The sequence below is a fragment of the Pimephales promelas genome, chromosome 17, assembly GCF_988280905.1.
Source record: "Pimephales promelas chromosome 17, fPimPro1.hap1.1, whole genome shotgun sequence".
NCBI lineage: Eukaryota > Metazoa > Chordata > Actinopteri > Cypriniformes > Leuciscidae > Pimephales > Pimephales promelas.
In genome coordinates, this window is record NC_142785.1 from 2,008,566 (window position 1) to 2,035,018 (window position 26,453).

General features: G+C 36.5%; 1 protein-coding gene and 1 long non-coding RNA gene across 4 annotated transcripts in view; one reads left to right on the plus strand and one right to left on the minus strand.

Moving 5' to 3' along the window:
• slc39a11 (solute carrier family 39, member 11) overlaps positions 1-26,453 on the plus strand; it is a 190,504-nt gene that overhangs the window by 68,032 nt on the left and 96,019 nt on the right. The window lies entirely within an intron of this gene.
• On the minus strand, positions 9,697-13,174 carry LOC148971022 (uncharacterized). The gene is made up of 4 exons (XR_016146953.1): positions 12,849-13,174; positions 11,866-12,012; positions 11,314-11,436; positions 9,697-9,925 (listed from the first exon to the last, which is right to left on the minus strand). It is a non-coding gene; the product is annotated as an uncharacterized LOC148971022 (long non-coding RNA).

Sequence of the window (26,453 nt, forward strand, 5' to 3'; positions counted from 1 at the left end):
GCGATTGGTCCTTGGTGATGATGTCATAGGTGGGTGTGGCTCTGAGGCTCCGCCTTCTTTGATTTCTCCTGTTCAGTCCCTCGAAATCAGACTTCCTAAACATGAACACACTGAAGATGTTTTATAGTAGAAAATTAAGTTGTAATTGAAAGCGACAGTGACACTTTAAAAAAAAGTTTAATACTGTAAAGCTGCATGTTTTTATATAATCTATTGTATAAAGTGTTGTATAAATAAACATGACATGACTGCCGAATTGAAGAGTTTGTGCAAACTTCCACATCGCGATGATCTGATGCTTTCTGAACTGATGTTTTCTCACCGCCGTGGTCATTTTAGTTGTTTATTTTGTTATTTAACCCTTTAAGTGTCACCCCCCATTTTTTGAATATACATGAAAATGCACATTTCGAACTTAAATGGTTGTAATTCAAGAATGCTTTGGAATATAGACATAAAATTGGTCTCGGTTTAAAGAGGAACTTTTGAAGAAGTGAAAAAAATTAAGAAAGTGAAACAGAAAAAAAGTTATAGAAGTTTGAGTTTATGAAAATGAAAAATTTCAGACCTTTTTTTCTAAAATAATTGAATGGATGCTATCTTTTGAACACTTGACATAAAAACAAACTGAGGTTTCTACCCTTCTTTCATAATTTTCACGTTCATCACTATTTCAAAATAAAGGTCTGAACATGCCTTAGGAGTATGAAAATATTCTTGTTGCAAATTAATAAATTATGGCCCCTTTGTGATTTATTTTGATTTTAGTCAATCACCAAATATGGAAACTATAGCTTTCAAATGATATATAGTTTGTCAAGATTAGTTTAGGTTTAGTATAGCCTACGGTTTTAAAAATGTAATGGATTTGGGCCGGCCGGTGACACTTAAGGAACGTGTTTATTACGCATGAAACTGAGCCCTTGCTTTACAAACAAATGGTTTGTTTAACAAGATATTTGTTCTGATCAGATACATAGAAAGCACAGTAAGAACTGTGTAGGAGTTTTATTGATTCACTGCAACAGTTGTTTAAATGCGCACATTTCTGATATTACTATTCTGAATCGTGTGTATTTCACAGCACTGAGCTTGAATTTTTAATACGCTTGTGCATAAGACTTCACCTTGTAGTTTTTTGTGTTTTTCATCAGAGTTTGGTCATTTATCAGAGGCATTGAACACTTCAGAAAGGAGCTAATCTATATTTAATGAACAGAGAGCTGGGAAAACCTTCAGTCGTCAGTCATTATGTCATGAGCTGTGTTTGAAAATGCCAAAGTGACGCTCAGCCGAAAAGGGTAATGAAGATTTGTCGTTTCCCCGTAATATATTATAATGTCCTTTTGCATACCTGCAATGGTATTTATGGTATAAACCATTATGGTATGGATTTCTTTGGGTGTCGTGGTTGTCCACATCAGCCTTCTGTAAACGCTTTGTGATCCGATCACTCAAAACTTGATAATTGAGTAGTCTTATTTGATTTGTGGTAATAAAAATAGACATAAGTCAAACAATAGCCTGTATGATTTGAGATGCGCCGATGTATCGGCTAATTATCGGTATTATTTTCACTATCGGCCGATTGTTTAAAGGTGCATTGTGCAAGTCTCGTGAGTTTTTGCAGAACTACACCCCCTCTGGCGACAAGCGGAACTGCAACCAGAGGTTTGCACGCTCCTGGACCACACGCACATACGCAATTAATTATTTCACCTTTAATAATAAACTCAAATAAATGACACTTTGGTGACAAATTATTATGCATGGAAACAATTGATAAAAGGATGAATGTTGTTTTAAAGTGTAGTTTTTCTTCAGTTCAATGGCGATTTGAAAATAAACACTGTAAAAAATGATCGTGATTTTAACAGTAAAAAACTGTAAAAATGCTACAGTGAAAAACTGTTAATTGGTTAACAGAAAATTTCCTTACTATATACGGTAAATAACTGTGATATATATATATATATATATATATATATATATATATATATATATATATATATAATGGTACATTTACTGTTAAATTTACAGTTTTTGGAAGTGAAAAAGAAGTCATTGTATAATTTACAGTGAAAAAATGTAAATTGACTTTCCCACAATTCCCTGTGTGACGCTTCACATTTAATGTATTTTAACTGTTTATTCATAATTTTCTTAGTTTTTTTCTTATCAGTTATGTTCATTAGGGTTTTATGTTGCATTTAACGTTGTTAAATTAATTCTTATTTCATTTTTAAAATTTCAACATGTTACCGTGATGGTGTTTAATGTTTGTGTGAATGAGACTGTGCAGCTTTTATATAGTAGTATGAACTCTCTTGTGGAAGAGCTGATAATGATGACAAAACAGATATTAATACTTCAAAATGTCAGTAAATTAACATTATATCAAATAATGAAATACGGTTTACTGCTGTAAAATTAAATACGGTCAAAGTCTGTAAAACCTAAAATGTTGCTACCGTACTTTTAACAAGAAAACTCACAGCTGCCGGAATTTTCCCGTTAATTTAACAGATTTTTTTTTACAGTGAACCATTGAATTTCGGGAACAACATGTTGCTTTTATAACGTCTCACCATGTTTTTGAGGTCTTTTATCGTCTAAAACTTGTATTGCAAAGTGACTGATATTGCAATTAATTAATGCAAACACACTCACACATTTATATTCATGTTGAATGAGAGGCACGTGAGCCCATTTCCCACACACCGATTGGCTTTAAATATATGTGTTTAGGCTCAGTGTTTATAATAAATGTTTTTCTTTTATAATGATTGCCACTTTAATTGATTTTAATATTTACGTCTTTCATTCCCGTTGTGTTATGAATACCCTTACATTTGAAAGATTTATCGTGTGATTGGAACTAAAATAGATGTTGTTTATAAATATTTAGTTTACATGATTTATACATCGATGTGACTTTTTAGTTCTCTCTCATAAACAATTCAATATTGACCCGTTGTGACATATTTTTCATAAAATACAGCACTATTTTTTTTCTTTCCCACAGTCTGTATACATACTTTAATAAGGCCACTCATCATATTTAGGGGTCCTTGTCATTTAAAACCCCTTTTATAGTCGAGCCACAATGAAAACATCAGGCATCCATTTAATCTGAACCTGCATTTGAAAACTATGCATTAGCAAATTAAGTAGTGGAGTGGCAGATCATTATAATTCTGAATTATCTTCTGTTGAATGAGACATTGGATTCAGTCTGAAGGTTTATGAGGACACAAAGGAGCTGGAGAGTCACTAATGGCAGCTTTTCTTGATAATCGTCCACAAGATAAACCTGCAGCTTTCAGAGACTTCCAGCTCAAGCTCGAAGTGGAAGAGCTTGTGGAAATGAATAAAGTGCTCGTGTGTAACCGCTGAAGGTCTTTGAAGTGTTGCTCAATATCAAAGCAGTTTGAGGGAGACCGGCGTCCTGCTGTCTTGCTAAACATGCGCGGATGCTGAGCTCGCTTCACGCGTACACATGTTAAATAAGCCGATGTAAGTGTGAGAACTCATGCTTTTGCATGATATGCTAATTTATTCATTTTGGTTAATCACATATGCTGAGAAAAGCCCACAAATTTGTGTTTAATTCAGTGTTGTACTATTTATTAATATTTAATTAATTAGCTTTTGTTTATATATTTTCAGTTTCATTTGAATTTTAGTTATATGCTTTAGACTTTTTAAAGTTTTTTGTTAGGGCTGTGAAACGATTAATCGCGATTAATCGCATCCAAAATAAAAGTTTGTCTTTACATAATATGTGTGTGTTGTGTGTATAATACTTTTTTTAAATATAAATACACACACATGCATGTATATACTTTATATATATATATATATATTTACACAAAATGTATATCATACATAAATATAAATATTTGATATATTAATAACTGCATTAATCCTCCTGCATAGTTTTCTTGAGGGAATGACTCTTGCTGGCATCGAAAAGTCATTAAAGACATCGTTAAAATAGTCCAAGTGACTACAGGCGCTCAATCTTAACTTCATCAAACGACGAGAACACTTTTGTGCGCAAAAAAACAACAAAAATAACGACTTTATTTCAACTATTCGTTTATTTCTCCCTCTGCGCGAGTCAGGTTACTAGTTTAATAGCGTAAGCTTCTGTTATTGTACGTCACACGCATCACATGACCAGCGTCGGCCAATAGTGAGCCTACGTGTGACGTAGCTTTACGCAATCACACTACGTTAACTGACTACAGGCCCATGGAGAAGGAAGTGAATAGTTGAAATAAAGTCGTTATTTTTGTTTGTTTTTGCGCACAAAAAGTGTTCTCGTCGTTTAATAAAGTTAAGATTGAGCCCCTGTAGTCACTTGGACTATTTTAACGATGTCTTTAATGACTTTTCGATGCCAGCAAGAGTCATTCCCTCAAGAAGCCTATGGACTAGTATGCAGGAGCGATCTTAATATCTTAAATATCTTAATTTGTGTTGCGAAGATGAACGAAGGTCTTACGGGGTTGGAACAACATGAGGGTGAGGAAATACTGACAGAATTATCATTTTTGGGTGAACTAACCCTTTAATGTGTAATGGTCCTGTACAAGACTTGTGTGTACGATCCGCAGTTCTGCCGAGACGACGACAATGTGAAGAGTGACATTACGGTGCGATTTTAGTGTTGTGAATATTTTCTAGAAATGAAAAGTCCAGATACAGCATATTCATTTTTCATTGATACTTGCACCAAACAACACAATAAGATGACATTTAAAAATAATAAAAGCAATTTAAGCTCCTTGTTATGTAGCCGAATCTGTGCTGGTTTGTATTGGCCGCCTCCAGTTTTCACTTTGTTTTGCCTCCAGCTAGCGCCGTGACGTAACTGTGACGTCGGTGCAAAAGGGGTATATATATATATATTATAACCCTGTTGTAAGTAATATCCCTCTTGGTCTTTCTCGCCAGGTGAATCTTGATAAAATGAAGCGTTCTTTCAAGCTTCTAATCTCATATATTGTATTCATGCATTGTTTATGTAAATCGTGCGTATGGCAGCTGAAAGGCCACCAGGCGTGTGTTCCACCACAGGGTTCATCCGTCACAGGGTTTATAGGGGCGATTTACAGCCGGATCCTCCCTCCAGAAGACCGCTGATTACTTCAGGAGGGGGCGTATCTCAAACACACTCAGCTTCATCAGCTTCATTTCATTCATTGCTGCTAAAATCAGCTGGAACCACTGCGTCGTAATGAAATGACCTGCACACTCAGAGCCATTTAATGCTTCTTTCGATTCGCTGAGAATTTAGGATTGTGTTTCTAGCGTGGCTCACCTTGATCTCTGTGGCCGATAGCCGTGTTAATGCATAAACTGCTGATAACACACTCTTCCAGAGGCTGTGGCTTTCAATACGGTCACTGGGAATGAGCTTTTGCTGTAGGTTTTATTGCCAGATTGGGTCAATAGCATATAAGAGTAGCCAAGATTAAGCAAAGGAACAATCTGGTTTAAAACGCACCAATACTCTCACACTTCGATTAAATGTTCGAAGACGTGACATTTACACTTGACAAGTTTACACACATCTTTATTTTCAAAAATGTTTTAAATATAGTTTGAGTAAAAGTATAGATTAAAATATCATACAAATGTTCAATTGTTTGTACAAATATCATACTATTAATAATAATTCATAAATATCACATAATCATTTACAACCCAAACTAACTTTAATTAACTTGCCATATAGTCTAATATTTAACATGTTATTTCCTGTTTTACATGTTTTCGTTTACACCACATTTCTTTTGGCTGACAAAAGTCTTTCAATTTAAAGATAAGCTTATGCTATTAGATTATGCTACATACGTTTTGCTTTTGAAGAATTTCATTCTTTTGTCCCAAAATAAATGGAAATTAATTTTAATTCAGAAATTAAAACACATCATAAAGAAAGAGCTTGTAAGTCATTGTGTGTTTATTTTAATATATATATATATATATATATATATATATATATATATAATAGGGCTGTGCAAAAATTAATTGCGATTAATCGCATCCAAAATAAAAGTCTGTGTTTACATAAAATATTTGTGTGTGCTGTATATAATTATTTTGTATATATAAATACACCCACATGCATGTATATATTTAAGAAAATGTGTTATTCATATATAAAATATTTATATTTATATAATATAGATTATGCATTTATAAATATATACAGAATTTAAGCGCAAATAATTCTTAAATATATACATGCATGCATAGGTATTTATATATACAAAATAATTATACACAGCACACACAAATATATTATGTAAACACAGACTTTTATTTTGGATGCGATTAATCGCAATTAATTTTTCCACAGCCCTAATATATATATATATACATATATTCACATTATGAATATTTATGATGATTATCAATGTCGAAAACAGTTTATATTTCTGTGTAAACTGTGTTTCGTTTTATTTTCCAGGATTCTTTGATGAATAGAAAGTTGAAACGAACAGCATTTATTTGAAATAGAATCTTTTGTAACATTATAACTTGCGGAATAAAAGTGTTATTGTTATTTTTAATCTCCCCACAAACTTTTAAATGTTAGTGTGGGATGAACTCCAAACATATATTAAGTAGCAAATACTTAATTGATAATAATTCCTAATAATGCTTCTGGAATATTCTGGTCAAATACAGGCTGAGTTTAATGATGTTTAATAATCTGATTTACACATGCAGAATTTATGGTTATGAATCAAAAAGCAATGCATATTTCATCTGAACGCTTCCTATATGTTTATTTAACTCTTCTTTCCATTCTCTTGCTCTGTGTGCGTAGGCCTTTATCAGTTTACTCTGAAAAAGAGTCTTTTTCCCTGATGAAGCAGGTGGTCATGTGTTTACGCGACTTCTCGTTAGCTTGGCCACCGAGGCTCTCATGCAAAGCTGCGCTTGACGACAGGCGCACGGCAACAGGTTCCATGACAACCGCCTCTTCCTCTCCCAATCTTCTCACTATACCTCCGTTCTCCAGTGCATCTGGTTTTGTCTGATTATGTTGAGCGATCGCTTGCGTTATTGCTTAGAGTATGCGACGCGTGTGTGTGTGAAGTGCTTTAGTGCATCGCAGGACAAGTGTGACACGACTAAGAGCTTAATTACTTCACGGTGGCATGTTTTAATATAGAAAAGTGCTGGATTTAAAGCGTGGAGGCTGAAGATTGTGGGATGGAGTGTAGGAGTATTATTCGGTTTTGCTATTTTTCGGATGAAGTTGTGTGAAAGTGGAAATGCCCAGAGATGCGTATTCATGCGCGCACACACACACTTATATTCCACGCTGTGGGTGCTCCTCTTATCTCATTTGTACAGTGTGATTGTCCAGCTGTAGTCCATCTGTCTGGAGAAACTGATAAACACTGGACGTCGGCTCATCCGTCTCTCTCAGCTCGGCCTGAACTCTTACGATGGTTCGCGTCCTCGCCTACTGACACTTAAATCCTCAAGATGTTTGGATTATATGGATAAAAATGGATGTTGCGTACGTGCCAAGTTTAGAGTTTCACTTTGGGGTTTTACTGAGCAAAAAAAAATTTTATGCATTTTGGCCATTCATTTAGATGACGATGTGTTTTTGGGCTTGAAAATGCAAACACGTATTTCATAGGGCCCTAAACATGTTAAACTTTTAATAAATGTTTCATTTTTATGATATCAATTAATTAGATATGCTTTTTGATGACTAAAAATTATATTCAATCATTAAAATGGAGTGAAAAAAAAATTCAGAAAAATGAAAATTAAAAAAAAATGAATTTGTTAAATAAAATGTATTTATGCACTTTGAAAGCTATTTTATTTTTTCACAAATTTCATTTTTTTGGGATTTTTTTATTTATTTATTTTTCACTCCATTTTAATGATTGAATAGATTTTTAGTTTATTTTTAAAGCATATCTAATTAATTGAAATCATAAAAATGAAAAAATTTATTAAAAGTTTAACATGTTTAGGGCCCTGTGAACTATTTTTTTTTGTTCTAGAAACATTTTTTGATTATTATCAATGTTGGAAACAGTTGTGCTGCTTCAGATTTTTGTGGAAACCATGATACGTTTTATTTTTCAGGATTCATTGATGAATAGAAAGCTCAAAAGAACAGCATTTAAAAAAAAATAGAATCTTTTGTAACATTATAAATGTCTTTACTGTCACTCTTGGTCAGATTAAAGAGTCTCTGCTGAATTTAAGTATTAATTTCTTTCAAAAAATGAAATAAATAAAAACATCTGCCAAAATGTGACCCAGAAAATACGTTATGTTGGTTTTAAAGGTCCCAGATGTTTTGTTGCTGATTTTCCAAATATATAAACACTTGCTGAAATCTTAGACTCTGCATGGAAATAAATCTAAATATAATGCTGTAGTCTGCACTCTTCCTGATGATCACAATCTTAGATATTTATTGGATCTAATGCGCAGCCCTGTATTCATTTTCATCTGCGATGTTCTCCAAACTCAGCTTTTCTCGTGTGGTGTGTGAGCGACGAGCTGTGAGGTTTCCTTATTTTCAGTATGTTGCATGAGAAACCCTGTGGGAACCTGTTGACCCTTCATGCATTTACACTTGAATATTTATGCACCTCCAGACTTGTTGAAAATCAATCCAGTGGCAAATGTGAAATATGTGAGATCGTGACAGTGTGTGTCTGTCTAAAATAACACTTGTGGTGGATATAGTGGATATACTGTATAATATAGTGGCTATATAGTGGATATATAGTGGATATACACTGTATATATAGTGGACTATGGTGGATGTATACTGAATATATAGCGGACTATAGTGGACATATAATATAGTGTATATATAGTGTAAATAGTGGATATATAGTGGAAAATAGTGGATATAGTGGATATATAGCGGACTATAGTGGATATATATCGTGGACTATAGTGGATAAACACTGGATATATAGCAGACTGTAGTGGACTATAGTGGATATACTAGATATAGCGGATATATACTGGATATATTGTGGATATATACTGGATATACAGTGGACTATAGTGGATAAACACTGGATATATTGTGGTCTATAGTGGATATATAGTGGATATATAGTGAATATATTTATAGAGGATATATAGTGGACTATAGTGGATATATAGAGGACTATAGTGGATATAGTGGACTATAGTGGATAAACACTGGATATATACTGGACTATAGTGGATACGTACACTGAAAAAAACTACTTGTAAGATTTACTTAATAAAATCCTCGTAACAATTTGCACAAGTAAATTTTAAGTAAATTTTACTGCTATAATATTAAGTACAACTCGCGTGCCATTATCAAGTAAAATCTACTTAGTATTGAACAAAACTCCCATGAAGAAATTAAGTAAAAAATACCCATTTACATTTCATTTAGAAGCTATATCTATTTAAAGTAATTAAGTAAAGTTTATTTATTGTTTTTAAATTAGGAAGCTTGCGTTTATGAAATTTTTAAGTAAATCTTACCATTTAATGAAGTAAATTAAGTAGATATTATTTAAGTTTTTTTGTTGAGATTTTCATTTACTACATATTTAAACATTGATAATTTCTTTTTTATAAATAATCATGAACATAAATAAATAACCATTTTCTCAATATTTTTCACAAATCACACAACTAAAACTCAATTAAACAGTTTATTTTTCAGTCATCAAAAATGTTCATACAAGAATGGACATTCAGTCATCTCTTGACACAGGTGCATTCAGTAAAACTGTCTTTACGGTATTGCTGCTTCCAGCATTTCCTTCCCTTCAAAAAGGATGGATACATCGATTGGATCTTCTCCATCAGCACCACGAACGACCAGTATTTTAATGCTGTGCTGAGTGATGTCACTGCCACTGTCCTCCTGCATACAATTTAGAAGAAAAAATATAATTCTTTTGAGAAACAAAAATATAATGGCTTAAATTATTTTATTTGACTTGCATTAAAGGACAAGTTCGGTATTTTACAATTAAAGCCCTGTTTTAAGATCGTCCCTGATGAAATAGAATAGTTAAGATTGTTTTTTAGACAGATGCTCCGGTCACGAGAATTTTTGGATCCTGTGTTAGCACCCCCCCGCCTTTATAATAAAAGCATAGGTGCACTCGAACAATCATTCATTATAACGCATAAAACTTTAGTTTACAAAGACGTGAAACTCACCGAGTGGTCTGGGGTGTTCACTGATATGCTCACACAAAAATCGCTGTAAAAGATGCTTTCCAACAGGTTTTATCGTAGTTTTTGTCCAAGTCCATTTTCTTCCTGTTTTTGGTCGAAATCCACAGTAGTCAATTGTCGAGTTTGCGTGCGCGATCCTTAGTTATCTAGTTCGAGTTTGCGTGCGCGATCCTTAGTTATCTAGTTCGAGTTTGCGTGCGCGATCCTTAGTTATCTAGTTCGAGTTTGCGTGCGCGATCCTTAGTTATCTAGTTCGAGTTTGCGTGCGCGATCCTTAGTTATCTAGTTCGACCAAAAACAGGAAGAAAATGGACTTGGACAAAAACTACGATAGAACCTGTTGGAAAGCATCTTTTACAGCGATTTTTGTGTGAGCATATCAGTGAACACCCCAGACCACTCGGTGAGTTTCACGTCTTTGTAAACTAAAGTTTTATGCGTTTTAATGAATGATTGTTCGAGTGCACCTATGCTTTCATTATGCATATGAATTCATGAAATTAATAGTGGAATAAAGTCATTATGTTTGCGCACAAAAAGTATTCTTGCCGCTTTATAAACTTAAAATTGAGCCACTGCAGTCACTGCATGACTACTTTGATGATGTCTGTATTACCTTTTCTGGACAAGGACGGTATATCATACATACATTGTATTTTGAAGAAAATGGGATATCAAACAGTTGACTGTAGCCATTAGAAATCTACTATGGAAGTCAATGGCTACCGTCATTTGATTACCAACATTCTTTTAAAATATCTTTGTTTGTGTTCATCAGAAGAAATAAACTCACAACGGTTTGGAACAACTTGAGTGTAAACAATGTTTACACAATGTAAACAATGACAATTTTTATTTTTGGGTGAACTATCCTTTTTAGGGTGCTATAAACTGGAGTGCAGTTTTCTGTGAAATAAATTTGACTCTGTTTAACCTTTCACACGCAACTTTAAAATATTCTAGCTGACCACCCAGTGTGCGACTTTCATTTTAAAATATATCTCCTTATTATTTCCATGGCGACTTTTCGTGATTGTGAAAATGAAAATGATGTCATTAATGACTCACCCTCATGTCGTCCCGAGCCCGTCAGAACTCTGTTCATCTTCAAAACACAGTTTATCATCTTCTTTATCGTCAAAGTAGAGAATGAGGCTGCGGATAACTGATTCCCATCTCAAGGCTTTGTGTCTGTGAACAGATTTATATTGTACCATTACACAACCTTTTATTCATACACAATGAACTCAATGAAATCAAGTGAGAACACAAAAGCATTCATGCACAAGGAACACTGATTTGAGTACTTAGAGCAAAGTGACTCTACTTCCTGTTCCTGTCTGCCTTGCATTTTGGCCAAAGCAGAACTGTCGCTGAAACTCTATCATCTTCAGTACAGATTCTTAATATTTGAAATTTAAGTTGTAATTTATGACTAAAATTCTAATTACTGAAATTTCTGAACTTTTGACTTTTGTCTGTTTAATACAGTAAAGCTACTTTAATGCAATCTATATTGTATTAAAAGCTATACAATAAATGTACATGCATGTATGAGAAATACATTAAGTATATCTTATTTAAAAAAATGTGAACAAGCACACTTTTGATCAAACACACCTGACTCAGTTTGTCCAGAAATGGCCTCAGTTGGTCCCCACAACACCTCCCATGGCCTTCATCAGGGCAATAAGTCTTGATGTGCATTGGTCAAGTCTGAACATGAATCTCTGCCCCATGATCGATTCTCCTGAATTCCTCCTTGATCTAATGTGACAAAATGATTCAAGAGTACAACAGCAGAAATTTGGTTAAATAGACTGATGCAGGGAGCAAGGGTTAATTATACAAGGACTGTAGATATCAACAGTGGAGTGAACAATCCAGCACTTTCTTTTGTAATGTGCAAATCCAAAAGAGAAACACTATTTGGCATTTCAATTTTAACTTTGAGTTTAGTACATTTCAAGTTTATTTATTTTTTCATGTGCTAAATCAGTTACTGTTGTCAATATTAATATTGCCCATGATTGCCACTCACGATCTCTATTTTCTACAATCAACTTTTAGAAACAGGGTGATTTTAGAAACGCAGCCCTGCTTACTTTAAGACCTCATTTATGCACGATTTAGTGCGATTGAAAGAAAAAAAAAAATAGCTTTATGTGTAAACGTTCCATCCTGAGCAATATTCAGCAAGAGCATTCAAACTTTTCCATAGTCAACAGTATAACGTTAAGAGCGGTTGACATTAAATTGTTAATTTTAAGGCCCAATTTTAGCTAGCTAGCAGTTAAAACGGTAAAGATTGTCTACTAATTTCTACTTAGTTTGACATTTTTACACGAAAAACAGTTCTTTGTGAATCTATAAAACTATTGAAAACTTCCGATTCAATATAAATAATGTACGTTAACGTTAGGAAGTGAAAAGGGGTTAACGATACAGTATACTGTTATGGATAACCCACACGCGTTGCACTAATATGAGGCCATGTTGTAAGGTGAGCATTAATGTTTATTGAGTCAAATAAACAAGAATCATCAATCAAAACCCACACAGACTCATGTTTTATTAAATGTAAAACAGAAAGACAAACTTACCTCAAACACGACAGAAAGCAGCCACGCAGCAGCCCGCCAATTCGTCTCGTCTCAGATCCAAAGTGCGCAGTTAGACTTGTCCAAACGCGCATGTGCGGATTCAAACGCGCTATGCTTTTCTATTAAAATTTACTTAAAATTACTATGTTTATGTGAAGGGACTATAAAACGTTTAAATATTACAAGAAAATATATAATAAGATTTACTCTTTCCAACCAGTTAATTTATTACATGAATTAAACGCGTAGATATTTAAAATTTTACTTAGAAAATTCTAGTTCACATTGAATTTTAATTTTATTAAGTAAAAATTATGATGATTCATTTAATATATATTACTACACCAAAAAGTTCGTTTTTACAGTGTATATACTGGATATATAGTGGATATATACTGGAAATATAGCGGACTATAGTGGATAAACAATGGATATATAGTGGACTATAGTGGATATATATAGTGAACTATAGTGGATATATACTGGATATATAGCGGACTATAGTGTATATATAGTGAATATATATGGTAGATATATAGCGGACTATAGTGGATATACACTGGATATATAGTGAACTATAGTGGATATATGCTGGATATATAGCGGACTAAAGTGTATATATAGTGAATATATATAGTGGATATATAGCAGACTATAGTGTATATATAGTGAATATATATACTGGATATATAGTGAACTATAGTGGATATATGCTGGATATATAGCGGACTAAAGTGTATATATAGTGAATATATATAGTGGATATATAGCAGACTATAGTGTATATATAGTGAATATATATACTGGATATATAGCGCACTATAGTGGATATATAGTGAATATATATAGTGGATATATAGTGGACTATAGTGGATATACACTGGATATATAGTGAACTATAGTGGATATATACTGGATATATTGCGGACTATAGTGTATATATATTGAATATATATAGTGGATATATAGAGGACTATAGTCTATATATAATGGATAAAGAATATATATATATATATATATATATATATTGGATGTAAATATATCCAGTATATATATATATATATATACAGTATATTCACTATTTATCCATTATATATACACTATAGTCCGCTATACAGTATATCCAGTATATACTGGATATATATATATATATATATATATATATATATATATATATATATATATATACTGGATATATTTACATTTACATGTATCCACTATATATCCACTGGATATATAGCGCACTATAGTGGATATACACTCACCGGCCACTTTATTAGGTACCCCATGCTAGTAACGGGTTGGACCCCCTTTTGCCTTCAGAACTGCCTCAATTCTTCGTGGCATAGATTCAACAAGGTGCTGGAAGCATTCCTCAGGGAGTTTGGTCCATATTGACATGATGGGATCACACAGTTGCCGCAGATTTGTCGGCTGCACATCCATGATGCGAATCTCCCGTTCCACCACATCCCAAAGATGCTCTATCGGATTGAGATCTGGTGACTGTGGAGGCCATTTGAGTACAGCGAACTCATTGTCATTTTCAAGAAACCAGTCTGAGATGATTCCAGCTTTATGACATGGCGCATTATCCTGCTGAAAGTAGCCGTCAGAAGTTGGGTACATTGTGGTCATAAAGGGATGGACATGGTCAGCAACAATACTCAGGTAGGCTGTGGCGTTGCAACGATGCTCAATTGGTACCAAGGGGCCCAAAGAGTGCCAAGAAAATATTCCCCACACCATGACACCACCACCACCAGCCTGAACCGTTGATACAAGGCAGGATGGATCCATGCTTTCATGTTGTAGACGCCAAATTCTGACCCTACCATCCGAATGTCGCAGCAGAAATCGAGACTCATCAGACCAGGCAACGTTTTTCCAATCTTCTATTGTCCAATTTCGATGAGCTTGTGCAAATTGTAGCCTCAGTTTCCTGTTCTTAGCTGAAAGGAGTGGCACCCGGTGTGGTCTTCTGCTGCTGTAGCCCATCTGCCTCAAAGTTCGACGTACTGTGCGTTCAGAGATGCTCTTCTGCCCACCTTGGTTGTAACGGGTGGTTATTTGAGTCACTGTTGCCCTTCTATCAGCTCGAACCAGTCTGGCCATTCTCCTCTGACCTCTGGCATCAACAAGGCATTTCCGCCCACAGAACTGCCGCTCACTGGATGTTTTTTCTTTTTCGGACCATTCTCTGTAAACCCTAGAGATGGTTGTGCGTGAAAATCCCAGTAGATTAGCAGTTTCTGAAATACTCAGACCAGCCCTTCTGGCACCAACAATCATGCCACGTTCAAAGTCACTCAAATCACCTTTCTTCCCCATACTGATGCTCGGTTTGAACTGCAGGAGATTGTCTTGACCATGTCTACATGCCTAAATGCACTGAGTTGCCGCCATGTGATTGGCTGCTTAGAAATTAAGTGTTAACGAGCAGTTGGACAGGTGTACCTAATAAAGTGGCCGGTGAGTGTATAGTGAATATATATAGTGGATATATAGTGGACTATAGTGGATATACACTGGATATATAGTGAACTATAGTGGATATATACTGGATATATTTGCGATATATACTGGATATATATTTATATATTGCGGACTATAGTGTATATATATTGAATATATATAGTGGATATATAGAGGACTATAGTCTATATATAATGGATAAAGAATATATATATATATATATATATATATATTGGATGTAAATATATCCAGTATATATATATATATATATATATTTACATGGATCCACTATATATCCATATTATAATAAGGTACATTAGTTAACTACCTTAGTTAGCATGAACTAAGAATGAACAATTCTTCAGCATTTATTAGTCTAGTTAAAATTAATTTCAACATTTACTAATCCATTATTAAAATCAAAGGTTGTATTAGTTAGCGTTAGTTAATGCACGTGAACTAACATAAACAAACAATGAACAGCTGTATTTTTATTAACTAACATTAACAAAGTTAATAAATACTGTACCAAATTGTATTGCTCATTATTAGTTCATGTTAGTTAATACATGAACTAGTGTTAACTATTGTAAAGTGTTAGTTTGCTCATCATGCAGCATCTTCGCTGTGTCTGGCTCTTGAAAAGTGTGTGAGCTGAGAGAATATCCTCGTCTCAGCTGAGATGCTTTGGGTGTGAAACTAAACCCGTCTCTGTTGCCAGATTTATGCTTCTTGCATTGTCATAAACGGCTCATAAACCTGTGGGCGACACTTCATTAGTTTCAGGGGTTTTGCCAGAAATGTGAACACCCTCAGATAATCTCATACGTCCACACGAGGAGGGAAAACACATTCACTTTATTTTCACTCAATCACAAATATATTTGTTTTTTACAGGTTACTGTATATGATAATATGTGACCCTGGGAACACATAATTGTTGCAATAGCCAATATGGGTCAAAATTATTGATTTTTCTTTAATGTTAAAAATCATTTTGATATTTATCCACTATATCCACTAAAGGTCCGCTATATTCAGCATATATCCACTATATATCCAGTGTATATCCACTATAGTCTGCTATATATCCAGAATATATCCATTATAGTCCGCTATATATCCGGTGTATATCCACTATAGTCTGCTATTTATTTATCCACTATATACACTGTAGTCCGCTATATCCACTATAGTCTGCTTTATATCCAGTGGTTGTCCCCTATAGTCTGCTATACATCCAGTGTATATCCTCTATAGTCGGCTATATAGCCACTATAGTCCACTATATATCCATTATATCGACTATAGTCCTCTATATATCCACCATAGTCAACTATATATCCATTATATCCACTATAGTCCACTATATATCCATTATATCCACTATAGTCCACTATATATCCATTATAGCCACTATAGTCCACTATATATCCATTATATCCACTATAGTCCACTATATATCCATTATATCCACTATAGTCCACTATATATCCACTATAGTCCACTATATATCCATTATATCCACTATAGTCAACTATATATCCATTATATCCACTATACTCCACTATATATCCATTATATCCACTATAGTCCACTATATATCCACTATAGTCCACTATATATCCATTATATCCACTATAGTCCACTATATATCCATTATATCCACTATAGTCCACTATATATCCATTATATCCACTATAGTCCACTATATATCCATTATAGCCACTATAGTCCACTATATATCCATTATATCCACTATAGTCCACTATATATCCATTATATCCACTATAGTCAACTATATATCCATTATATCCACTATACTCCACTATATATCCATTATATCCACTATAGTCCACTATATATCCATTATAGCCACTATAGTCCACTAAATATCCATTATATATCCACTATAGTCCGCTATATATCCAGTGTATATCCACTATAGTCTGCTATATATCCAGAATATATCCACTATAGTCCGTTATATATCCGGTGTATATCCACTAGTCTGCTATTTATTTATCCACTATATACACTGTAATCTGCTATATCCACTATATATCCACTATATCCACTATAGTCTGCTTTATATCCAGTGGTTGTCCCCTATAGTCTGCTATACATCCAGTGTATATCCTCTATAGTCGGCTATATATCCACTATAGTCCACTATATATCCATTATATCCACTATAGTCCGCTATATATCCACCATAGTCAACTATATATCCATTATATCCACTATAGTCCACTATATATCCATTATATCCACTATAGTCCACTATATATCCATTATATCCACTATAGTCCACTATATATCCATTATATCCACTATAGTCCACTATATATCCATTATATCCACTATAGTCCACTATATATCCATTATAGCCACTATAGTCCACTAAATATCAATTATATCCACTATAGTCCACTATATATCCATTATATCCACTATAGTCCACTATATATCAATTATATCCACTATAGTCCACTAAATATCAATTATATCCATTATAGTCCACTAAATATCAATTATATCCACTATAGTCCACTATATATCCATTATATCCACTATAGTCCACTATATATCCATTATATCCACTATAGTCCACTATATATCCATTATATATCCTCTATAGTCCGCTATATATCCGATGTATATCCACTATAGTCCACTATATATATATATCTTTCTTTCTTTGTTTCTTTATTTAAATATAATATGTTGATGCTTTTGTTTATTTGAGAGAGAGAGAGAGAGAGAGAAAGAGAGAGAGAGAGAGAGAGACTGCATGCTGCAAACGTTATAGATTCCTTCATGATTGTTAATAATGTTAATGATGACAGACTCTCATGGCATTTCTCATGAACAGTTCCAGTCTATATTCTGCATTAACGATTAATTTGACGGAGCGACCGGAAGTCTCCTCAGTCCTCGTCGTGTTTATCGTTTCATCAGATCCAGCGGTGCTCAAAGCGTGGGATCGTGGAGTGTGTGAGGAAGACTGTCCTTCTTCACAAATCCTTTGACTTTCACACATTCAGATTCGCCACAGACACACAATATGTGAGAAACAGCACAGCGTCCACTCGTGTTCATCACCACTTCCACTGTTGTAGACTTGCTGTATAGCACACAATGTTCTCTAATATCAAAAATATTAAACACATGACTTCAGCTTCATGATATGTGACATGGACCACCAAACCAGTTACAGGGGGTCAATTGTTTTAAATTGAGCTGAATAAATAATCTTTCCATTGAATGGTTTGTCAGAATAAATCAATATTTGGCCGAGATGCAACATTAGAAAATTTGAAGGTGCAAAAAAAAATCAAAACATTGAGAAAATCACCTTTAACCCTTATGCTGCATTAGGGACATTTTTGGTCTTTTGCAGTTTAATTTCTTTGACCATTTTGGCTGTTTTAATGCAAATGGTATGAAATTTGGCAAAATTGTGACTTTTTGGATACATGTAAAAAATGTGATCCCATTTTGCAAAATATGTATAACACACACTGTGTAGATCAAATAGTAACACTCAGCACCATAAAGACCAAAAATGGCCCATTGAAACCCATTAAAACGTTGTTTAAATCAGTAATACATGAAACATGATTTTTGCACAAACATCCTTTCATTTTGAAGCAAAAGCATTATATTTGCATTATATAGTGTATTCCACCAGATGACGTCACTACATATTTATTCCCTATGGGTGGAAATGCACCTTATTTTAGGCAATAGGCAATGTTTAATAGGTGACCATTTTTGGTCTCTAACGCGCTAAGTGGGATTTTTTGCAAAGTGGGACTGTGATAATCCAAAAGTTCCAAAAATTCAAAAGTTTTCTCTTTACATTTAGTTTATTGAAAATAATTGAATTTTTGTGTTTTTTCCTCTTATACAAATCGATGGTTTCGCAAACAAAACTGGTAATTAAAGGGTTAAAATCCTGAAATTGAATACATTTTTGGTAGTTATGATGAGGACTGATGCTGGTTAAAAGATTTAACTTGGTAAAAGTGGAAAATAATAATAATATATATAATATTTTAGGCAATGTTTAATATGTGGCAATTTTTGGTCCTTAATGCACTCAACGGTGTTAAAAATCGAATGCAGCACAAGGGTTAATTCGTACATTTATGTTTGCGATATATATATTTACAGTATTTACGGTGTGTATATACAACATCCAAATGATTTTTAACATTAAAGAAAAATCAATAATTTAGAAAATATCCCCACGTTAACACAGTCACATAATGAGGGTCCATACATGCAAAACCAAGCATTGAGAACTGTGTAAGTGTACAGACCGTTTAATAAGAAGATACTTTATATAGTATACAGACAAGAGCCATCTTAAAAAATAGTCACGACAAGTCGATCCCCGAACGCCGTTCATACAGTTCGACTTGTCGTGACTATTTTCTAAGATGGCTCTTGTCTGTATACTATATAAAGTATCTTCTTATTAAACGGTCTGTACACTTACAAAGTTCTCAATGCTTGGTTTTGCATGTATGGACCCTCATTATGTTACTGTGTTTGTGTGGGGCTATTTTGAGCCTTGTTAGTGGTATAAACTAGTGATTTCTTTTTACTTAGTAAATGCCCCCATTACATTATACACTAAACAGATTTTAGAGATAAAACTCTTTTCATTCGATTATCATGAAAACAAATCTCAGAGAACGGTTGACTAGGTACCGATGTTTTATTTTCGATGGATCATTTTGCGCCGGAGTTCTCCTTTAAGGGTCGAGTTTTTGGAGGTCATGAGTGTCTTTTAGATGTGTTTGGATCTCTTTAATAATAGTTGTGGGGCTGTAGCTGTGTGGCGTAGCTAATTTTTCTACTTAATGTTTTATCCCAATTTTTTAAAATTTAGTAGTGGTCCCCAAATATCACATCCATATAGAAGGATTGGTTTTATTATCGAATTATATAATTTTATCCAGGTTTTAATGGGTAATTTTAAGTGTCCGCATTGTGACTTTATGGCATAAAAAGCCCTCCGAGCAATTTCACTGAGTGTTTTAACAGCCAGACCGAAGCGTCCCGAAGCGCTGATGTCGATGCCCAGATTGCTATAGCTCGTCCTGTTACACACACACACACACACACACACACACACACACACACACAGATAGCTATAGCTCGTGCTGTGGACCTGGAACTGGTGTGTGTGTTCCTGAGATCTGGCCTTCTTCTGGAACACCATGATTGGACCAGATCATCCACGTACAGCAGACATCTGACCTCTGACCCCTGACCCCTGGCCTGTGTGTGATGTAGAGTGTGGCTGGGCACAGTAGAGGTCTCCAGCGCTGATGCCAGGATCTCTCTCTCTCTGTGAGTGTGTGTGTGTGTATGTCTCTCTCTCTCTCTCTCTCTCTCTCTCTCTCTCTGTGAGTGTGTGTGTGAGTGTTTGTATTTGTGTATCTGTTTCTCTCTCTGTGTGTGTGTGAAGCCTCATTAGTTGGTGGCCGCTCTGGCACATGAAGGCCAGTGTGAGCTCAGGAAGTGTGGCATGTCGAAGCGTTAATCAGTAACACATTTGAGTGTGTGTCGGCAGTGCACTAATTAACCAGCGAACGAGTTTCTGCATCTGTTGAGCCGCTCGTAACCTTCCTCTGACTGTCAGTCTATTCATTTATTTATTTTTTTGCTGTGAAATAATGGAAGAGAGAGAATAAGCTGCTACTACAGCTTTTTAAAAAATGTAAAAAATAAAATAAATATACAATACTGGTCGAAAGTTTGTAATAATTATGATTCTTGGAAGAAGTGTCTTACACTCACCCGAGCTGCTTGTATTTGATATAAAATACAGTAAAAACAGTAATATTGTGAAATATGGTTACAATTAATAGTTTTCTTTGTGATTTATACTGTGAGATGTAATTTATTCGTGTGATCAAAGCATCATTACTCCAGTCTTCAGTGTCACATGATCCTTCAGAAATCACTCTAATATGATGATTATTATTATTGGTGCTCAAATATTATTATTATTATTAATGATTCTTATTATTATCAATGTTGAAACAGTGATATTTTAAAACGATAGAAAGTTCAAAAGAACAGCATTTGAAATATAATCTTTTGTAATATTAGAAATGTCTTCACTGTCCCTTTTATTTAATGCATATATTCGGATTAAAAGTATTTATATCTTTTTTTGCCTCAAACATTTGAATTTTAGTACTTCTACGGAAAAAAAAAACATTCAGCTTTACATCACATGAATAAATTATGTATATATATATATATATATATATATATATATATATATGAAGAGTTCAGATGCAAAAGCCTCTAAATGCCATTTGAAATTTTCTTCTTTAATGATGATTTTTATCAAACTTGTATATTCAAGTTCAGTAATTTCACTTAAATAACAATTAATAGGTAATTATCATCGCCATTTAGTGAAATTACTGAACTTAAATATACAAGTTTGATAAAAATCATCATTAAAGAAGAAAATTTCAAATGGCATTTAGAGGCTTTTGCATCTGAACTCTTCATATATATATATATATATATATATATATTAAATTCAAAATATTTTGCGATTTTTTTTTTATCAAATAAATGCAGCTTTGGTGAGACTTATTTCCAAAACATCTGAATTATTCCAATCTTTTCAACAGTGTTATGTAGTATATAACATATTTCACTGAATATGGTTGTTTGGTTTTCACACTAATGGAGAATATATTAGAGTATTAGACTGTGTTCCCTATATTCTGGATATATGTGTGTGTGTGTGCAGAAGCTTGTCTCCCAAGGAAAGAGTGCACAATGTGTTTGTTAATGATAAACAGCCGTCCATGATCGACACGCTCTTCATTTACCATGAGGATTGACACGGTCACACAGTCACTCATGCATAACTGCGGCCGAGGCACAGATGAGGAGTTATTATCTGATTTATGCCTGTGGAATCTCATCTTTCTAGGAAAGCAAGTGTTTTGCACACTGTGGATCCCCACGGGAGGAACTCCTCTCACATGCATTTGTTATGAGGAAAGAAATGAAATCTTATTGTTAGCTGATGAATATGGTATTTTACTGCTATGAGGAAAAGTGAGCTATGGTCTGATGAGCAGGGAATGGTGTGATTTTATGGATATTACCTGTCATGTAGTGTGTAATAAAGCTGTTTGTGAATGGAAAATGTCTGCAAAGGTCAAAGATCTCCTAAAAGTAATAATCTAATCTGAACCGCCTGAAATGAGCCATCAGTAATTCCTTTAGGTTTGTAGCTAATTTGCATAATTCCAGTCTCTGGTCTTGATTGGCTGAGCAGTGCCTCTTAGCTCCGCCCTCAAACACTGTAGTGTATCTGAGACTGGAAGAGTTCAGTTCGTGACAAAGCAAATCCACTTTGATGAGATTGATACTAGGGTTGGGTATCGAGAATCGAGTATCGATTGGAAGCGAGTGTGATAATGTTGGTTGTGTGTCTTGTTATTTTGTTATCAGTTGTCCCCTGTCTATTAATTATCCCAGGTGTTCATTATTTCTCACGCCCCCCTCGTTATCTGGTTTAGCTTGTTTGTCCCTCATTATTTAAGCCCTGTGTTTCTACCCTGTCTTGGTGAGTTCTTGTCTTATGTGATCTGTTAACGGCGGTGTTGGTTGTTCATGCTCCTGAGTCCAGTATGTTGTCGAGGTTGTAAATAAAGCGTGCGCTGCACTTGGATCCACAGCCTTATCCTTCTTGCAACAGCACTAGCATCGTAACAGAAGAACTCACCATATCGTGATCCAGCAGCCATGCTTTCCCGGAGTCCAGATATCCAGATTCTCCGTCTTCATCAGGAGAGTCGGACTATTGAACAGTATGTAGCGGAGTTTATTGAACTGGCTCATCTCGCGCACATGAACACCCAATGTTTGAAGATATTCTTCCGTGGGGGATTAGAAGAACCACTCCGGTCTTTGATGCCCGATCCAGATCCGCACGGGTCTTTAGAATGTTACATCGACCTGGCGTTGTTAAAGAGCGGCTCTGCGTTTACTGTGTGCGTGGAGGAGAGCAAGCTTCAATGGTCTGCGCTTCACGTCAGCCCAGCCGAGCACACGATTCACGTCAGCCCTGTGAGTGAGTCATTGAGTCCAGTGAGTGAACCATTGAGTCCAGTGAGTGAACCATTGAGTCCAGTGAGCGAACCATTGAGTCCAGTGAGCGAACCATTGAGTCCAGTGAGCGAACCATTGAGTCCAGTGAGCGAACCATTGAGTCCAGTGAGCGAACCATTGAGTCCAGTGAGCGAACCATTGAGTCCAGTGAGTGTGTCTAGCCCTGTGACGCGCCGCCGCAGAAGGAGAAGGAGGACTCGTTCGGCTCGCCAGGCTCTGGTGAGTGTACCAGGACTCCTCGCCCTGCCGGCCCCGCCTCTGCGCCTCGCCCTGCCGGCCCCGCCTCGGCGCCTCGCCTTGCCGGCCCCGCCTCTGCGCCTCGCCTTGCCGGCCCCGCCTCTGCGCCTCGCCTTGCCGGCCCCGCCTCTGCGCCTCGCCCTGCCTGTCCCGTCTCTGCGCCTCGCCTTGCCTGCGGCCTTCAAGCTCCGGGAGGCTTTTTCTGTGGATTTTCCCAAGTATTTTTTGGGAGGGGGCAGTAGGTATCCTGTGAGGGTCATGGAGGCAATGTGGCCTTGGACTTCAGCTCGTCTTGCTCCGCCCTGGCCGTCGCCTGGTCCTGCTCCGCCTTGGACTTCAGCTCGTCTTGCTCCGCCCTGGCCGTCGCCTGGTCCTGCTCCGCCCTGGCCGTCGCCTGGTCCTGCTCCGCCCTGGCCGTCGCCTGATCCTGCTCCGCCCTGGCCGTCGCCTGATCCTGCTCCGCCCTGGCCGTCGCCTGGTCCTGCTCCGCCCTGGCCGTCGCTTCGTCCTGCTCCGCCTTGGACTTCACCTCGTCCTGCTCCGCCTTGGACTTCAGCTCGTCCTGCTCCGCCTTGGACTTCAGCTCGTCCTGCTCCGCCTTGGACTTCAGCTCGTCTTGCTCCGCCCTGGCCGTCGCCTGGTCCTGCTCCGCCCTGGCCGTCGCCTGATCCTGCTCCGCCTTGGACTTCACCTCGTCCTGCTCCGCCTTGGACTTCAGCTCGTCTTGCTCCGCCCTGGCCGTCGCCTGGTCTTGCTCCGCCCTGGCCGTCGCCTGATCCTGCTCCGCCCTGGCCGTCGCCTGGTCCTGCTCCGCCCTGGCTGTCGCTTCGTCCTGCTCCGCCTTGGACTTCACCTCGTCCTGCTCCGCCTTGGACTTCACCTCGTCCTGCTCCGTCCTGGCCTTGGCCTCGTCCTGCTCCGTCCTGGCCTTCGCCTCGTCCTGCTCCGCCCTGGACTTCAGCTCGTCCTGCTCCGCCCTGGCCTTCGCCTCGCCCTGCTCCGACCACGCTCTGCGATCCAGGCCCGCCTGGGCTTTATCCTTGCCCGGTTCCCCTGCACGGGCCTGGCCCTCCGTCCCTCCCCCGGACCGCCTCCGCTTCACCGCCCACCTGAACTTTTTTTTGTTTTTAGGGGCGTCAGGAGCCGCCCATAGGGGAGGGGCTATGTGATAATGTTGGTTGTGTGTCTTGTTATTTTGTTATCAGTTGTCCCCTGTCTATTAATTATCCCAGGTGTTCATTATTTCTCACGCCCCCCTCGTTATCTGGTTTAGCTTGTTTGTCCCTCATTATTTAAGCCCTGTGTTTCTACCCTGTCTTGGTGAGTTCTTGTCTTATGTGATCTGTTAACGGCGGTGTTGGTTGTTCATGCTCCTGAGTCCAGTATGTTGTCGAGGTTGTAAATAAAGCGTGTGCTGCACTTGGATCCACAGCCTTATCCTTCTTGCAACAGCACTAGCATCGTAACAGCGAGACTAACTTTTCGTTTTTCCCGGAATCGTTCAAAAGTTAAAATTTCGATTCCTAGTTTCGATATTCACAGTCCGCCGAGCGGAAGAAGAAACCGCTGAACAACACCAACGAAGAAGCGTCTACCGGAAGTGTTGGCTTAACCACGCGAGTCGAACATTAGTAGCTTACGTCGGCGATCCAAAGTGTGGCTTCGCTTTTCTAAAAATAACGAAATCTCGGCAAAATGCAAAATTTGTGACAAAAGGAGTATTTTTACAGAAGGAGTATTTCCTTCAGAAAGGCTGTTGGTTAGCAAGGTTAGCTAAACTTTTTTGACCCTGCCTCTTAAAAGAATCGGAATCGAGAATCGTTAGGAACCGGAATCGAAACAAGGAATCGGAATCGGAATCGGAATCAGAATCGTTCAAATTCAAACGATACCCAACCCTAGTTGTGATGCTATTTCCATCAATGGGTGTGTACAGTTTTGGTCAAGATCTAGTCCAGCTCTCTGTAAAGTCTCCTCCAGCACATCCCAAACCCTCTCAATGAGTTGAAATGTGTAAAAATGATAATTCATTCTCCTTCACAATCTGAGCCTGATGAATCTTGACATTATCATCCTGGAATATGGCCATGCTGTGTCTGACTCTTCATACATGTGTGTTTACGAAATGAAAAGCTACACACTCCATCAATTAGGGCATGCTAGAAACATAATAATCACAGCAATTTAAATCCAAACAGCGACTTTTTAACTCCTTTCCCCAAAATTTGCTCGTCACATATAATGAAAGTCAATGGGGTCTGGGTTAGAGCCCGACCGGTAAAAGATTTTGAAGGCCGATACCGATACAAATATTTTTGGGTTTTAAAATCCGATATATCGGCCGATATTTAATTTTTTTTATTAAATATTGTTGGATTTCACACACGTGTAAAAGAAAATCTAACTTTTCTGCACAAGATACGTTTGATACTTTTTCTCTATGTCTAAATGTTCACTCCCCGCAAGTATAACTTACATTTTACAATGCAGGGACTGTAACTAGAGATATGCTAGTTATAAATACGGTAATAATTACTTTATTTAGGCAGGAAAAAGTTCATTGTGGTTTCCAAGCTCATTAATGTTAACGTTAGCTGTCTTCTACTGATGATATTGGCATTAGCTAGCTTTGTGCTTAGCTAGTCTATGATGAGACATAATTTAGCAATAGATAACATCATACTGCAAATTGTAAAACATACATTTTCAATATAACAGGCCAAGGAG